Source organism: Pinus tabuliformis, chromosome 2_2 (assembly GCF_031772625.1).
Source record: "Pinus tabuliformis cultivar Carrire ecotype Pingquan chromosome 2_2, CPIR1, whole genome shotgun sequence".
Classification (NCBI taxonomy): Eukaryota; Viridiplantae; Streptophyta; class Pinopsida; order Pinales; family Pinaceae; genus Pinus; species Pinus tabuliformis.
Genome location: NC_142300.1, coordinates 170,370,465 through 170,375,259, shown reverse-complemented (window position 1 = coordinate 170,375,259; position 4,795 = coordinate 170,370,465).

The following is a 4,795-nucleotide window of genomic DNA, read 5'->3' as shown; positions in this document are numbered from 1 at the left end:
GAGCAAGTCATTCGCTAGCATGGAAGTGTATGATGAAGGGGAGATGGTGTACATCGGAGCAAAGATAGAGATGGTCAGAAGGTTGTTTCACTGATCTAAGTCGAGTGTAGACAAGGAGCGGGGAAACTTTTTGTTACATCAAACCCAAAGATCAGTCGACTTACAATTGTTTTCAAGCTCATAGTAAGCTTTCCAGCCTCCTATAATCTTTTTCTCAATGTTATAGTCCTAGTTGAGTTGATGGTGAATGTCAATACCTAAATATTTGTAAGAAGAAACCTTCTCTAAGTAATTGTTATTATAAATGAAATTATCATAGTTGATCTTTTTGGATTTAATTATCATGACTTTTGTCTTGTCAGTATTAACAATCATACTCATCCTGGTGCAGTAATCATGGACGGTTCTAAGTTTCTTGTCGATGTCATCAAGGCTTTTGGTAAGAAGAATGATATCATCAGTATAAAGGAGAAGTGTAATGACTATACCAACAAGTTTGGGTCCTTCGCAACTAGCAACTTCTAAACACTCTTCCAAAGAGGGTAGGGGATAAGGGACATCCTTGGTTAACACCAATGTTCCATTTAATCTCTTCATACCAACCCTCGGTGGTCTTAAGCTTGCCAAAAACATTTTCATATAACCTAGTTACAAGAACCCTCAACTCACGAGGACCCATTATCTCATTGGTTCTTTGTCATAAATTCTCTCAAGGAACTGTGTCGAAAGATTTTCTAAAGTCAATAAAACAACATAAGGGATCAGTTTTATTATTGTGACATTCCTCGACAATGGTTCTAACAATGATAAGGTGGTCAATAGTTGAGTGATGTCTCCTAAAATGAGCTTTCCCTTTGGATCTTTTACCTTGGATTTCAATCTAGGTGCTAATCTTCTTTTCCAAATTGAAGTCATACAATTTGGCTAAAATATGGCTAATCGGGATAGTCCTATAGTTAGAGGGAACGTTTTTATCCTGCTTTTGAAGATATGAACAATACAATTTTACGTCCACAACTTAGGGAGGTCGTGTTTTACTGCCAAATTAAGGAGTTTATGTAGATGCAGGATGAGGATGGACCTTCTCATTCTGAGAATTTCAACTTGGTAACCTTCAATTTCCCTAGCTTTCCCATTAGCAAGCTTCTTAATCCCTATCTCCACGTCTTCCAAAGAAAAGGAGTATCTTCCTCTATAGGAGTGTTTCTGATGATGCTCATGGTGTCTAGGGAGTCATAAAGTTTCTTAAGATATATATCCCATTCCTTAAAGGGGATCGAAATACGTTTTTTCAATTTACGAACAATGATATTCCTCCAAAACTTTCTAGGCTCAACTTTAGAGAGGTTTGCACCTCATGATATATATATATATATATATATATATATATATATATGTATATATATAGATATATATATATATAGATAACTTCTTATAAAAGAATATCATTGGAAAAACCAAGGTTGCCAAAACCTGGAGTCCAAAAATCACCAATGGTAAATTACCTCAATTCTATTATTAGTTACTATTTTTTTATGTATTTATTTTATTTTGTTTTGTTTTTATCTCTCTCATATTGGGTTAGAAAGCGCCTCTCAGTCCAATTAAAGAAATTATAAAACTTTAAATTGTGTTCTAATAAAATTAAATACAAGAATATCTTTGTATTTATAAAAATGTGAAATTTATATAAAAAGAAATAATATCATTAAGAACTAGCATAGATCTACACTTAGAGCAATCAAATATTTCAAAGTGCAAACATTTTTTCAAGTTTCACTTAAAATGAGGTGTGCATCTTGATAGATCTCATCTCAAGTGGTAGATCCATATTTAAAATAGATTTATTAGAAATGATATTTATGAATCTATAATAACATTAATGATTTTTATTTTTTCATTTAAAGTTCATTACTTTATATAATTATATTTTTTACTCTATATTATATTATGCGTTATTCCTAATAAGTTTATGTTTTAGTTTGTTTTAGTTTTTTGGTAAAATTTGTACATCTCATTTTTAAGAATGTAATTTTTTTCCTTAAATTATATTTTTAAATATATAATTAAATTCCATACTTAAAAATAAATCAAAGATAAAAATTTAAAACGTAAAATTTAAATAATTAAAATTTCATAAATTTCAACTTCAAATAATATTAACTAAAAAATTATTAAAATATAAAAATTAAACTAAATAAATAAATAATTTAATTTTTTTTCCAAATTTAATAAATACATTAAAATTTCAATAAACGTTATTAATTAGTATTACTATTTTTTATATTCAAATGTTCTACGCAATACAATGTGATAATATAATAATAACATATTTCTTAAAATGCGACACTCGTAAAGTATAGTAATAACGTATATATCTAAACCTCACGCTAATAAAGAAAGGAGTAGTATTTTAATAAATTTTTGTAAAGCATGCACATTATATTTTATGAAATAAATTATGGAGCATATGATTTAGGATATGAATACTAACTATTTAAGTTATTGTAATATTTATATCGAGAGTCTAGCTATGATTAGGTTTCTATTGTACAAGCACAAACTCAATAACATAGGAGACCATAGACTTCCTAAGCTAGCTTTAAATTCCAAGCAAAACCACCTAAGGCTCAAACGAGGTTGGTATAAAGACACTTGGGCTTGGTTAAACCATTGAGAGATCGACGAGAATGTTGCATTACAAAACATTAATAACATTAAAAATATTGTTACTTCTAAATTCAAAGAAAAAATGTGGTGTGAGAAAGATTTAGCAACTAAAAGAAAATTAAGATATTATAAGAAGGTCATCAACCCGACCCTAGAAGGTCAAAATTATCTCTCTGTTTTAACTAGCCCAAAGAAGAAAATCAGTATACCCAAGATTAGAACGAACTCTAATGAGCTCCATAGTGAAACGGGTCATTGGGTAGTTCCTAAAACACCATGGATGGAAAGGATTTGTCATCTCTGTGAGAATATGAACATCGAGGATGAAAATCACTTCCTCTTAGAGTGCCCCGTGTACAACCACGTTAGATCTCAGTTTCATAATCTTTGTTGCAATACTGACCTTCCTAGCCTTTTACGATGTCAAAATTATAGTGAGCTCGAGAGGCTTCTCTCCCAGCTTTTTGAGCATAGAAATAAAATCTTAAATCAAACTAAATAATTCGTTTCTTTAGGTCCGATAGACCAAAGTTTGGTCTCAGTAGACGTTAACCACCACCACCACCACCATCGTCATCATCATAAACATATTTATATTCGACATTCATAAAAATATTATTAATTTAATATATTTTTAAATATTCCTTTAAGAATCAATTAGAAGTTAAACAGACTTTTTGTAATCACCTTTTCATTTTTTATTTGTCATGGATCTGTGTTCTAGAAAAAAAGGGTGTGGTTATGATAAAATTGGGAATCCTTATGTTGTATTAAGAATGATAATTCGGCCAATCAAAATTTGGTTAATCGATCTTGTGAGCGGGAGCCTGGAGCAGATTGTGTGAGAGGAACCAGATAACGGGAGCCTGGTGTAGCCTCCGAGGCCGATAAGAGGAAGCCCGGGGAGCGCGTAAAGAGACACAACCATCCACGAGTTTGCGTGAAGCTCCAGAGTCATGGCCCCAAGACGGGGACGAGAAAAGGAAACTCCCTTGCCACCTGAGCTAGCTGCATTTCGGAATCTGGTTGCAGCATGCAATAAATGGCCAGCAACCGAAAATCAACAGAAGTTTGTAAAAAAAATGGAATCCATCCCCACAGTTGCTCTGCCAACTGAAGAACCCTGCAAAGCGGCATTAAACCTAGCATAATAAGGGCTTATTGGCCAATTCACAAGCTTATGGCCCTCACCTAAAGCGGTAGAAGCCTGGGTGCAAAGCAACTGGCGTTCACTGGTTAAAGAAGGAATAAAAAGCCATTTTGTTGGCAAAGGCTTCTTTTTATTCTTATTTGAAGCAGTAGAAGATAAGAACCTCATATTCAGAAACGACCCATATTTCATGGGGCCTAAGGGTCTCTATTTGAATCAATGGACTCCAGACTTCGACCCGACTCAGGATGTGCCCTCGGCCGTTTGGGTCTGGGTGCGATTTCCCCACCTACCTCTGCACTACTGGAACCCTAAATTCTTAGAAACTATAGGCAACAAGTTAGGCAAATACCTTGACCGAGCATAAAGAAGAGACCAATACTCCTGTGCAAGAATTTTTGTAGAAGTAGACCTAGAGGAAAGTCTCCCTGAAGCCATTAAACTCACGATGGCTGAATGACACACATACAAGTCCTAGACTACGAGCAACTCCCATATAAATGCTGACATTGCCATGGCTATGGGAATTTTGCCAAGCATTGCAAAAATAAATCAAAGGATGGAGCTGAGAATGAGAAAGGAGATCAATGGACTCAGGTACAGAAATCAGGGCCAACTAAGTAGAGAAACAGGAATAAAGGGAAAGTCGTATCCACTGGGAGGTTTGCTCCTCCTGAAACCCAATCAGAAGGAAGCCCAGTCCCTCCAATAGTAGACATATCAACAAACCCCTTTGATATACTCAGCACACTAGAAAAACTCCAAGACCCAGCAGATAAAGAGGATGAACAACAGGGAAATAATATGGAAGAAAACAAAAGGCAAGAGGAATCAATCCAAATCACATCCCTAAAAGGTGCCTCTAGCTCCCCAACCTATGCAGATATGACAAGAAAGAAGACCCCTGGGATATCGGGATCCTCGGAAGATGAAACATCTGAGAGGCCCTTGAAAAGAGTGGGGAGGAAATCTCAT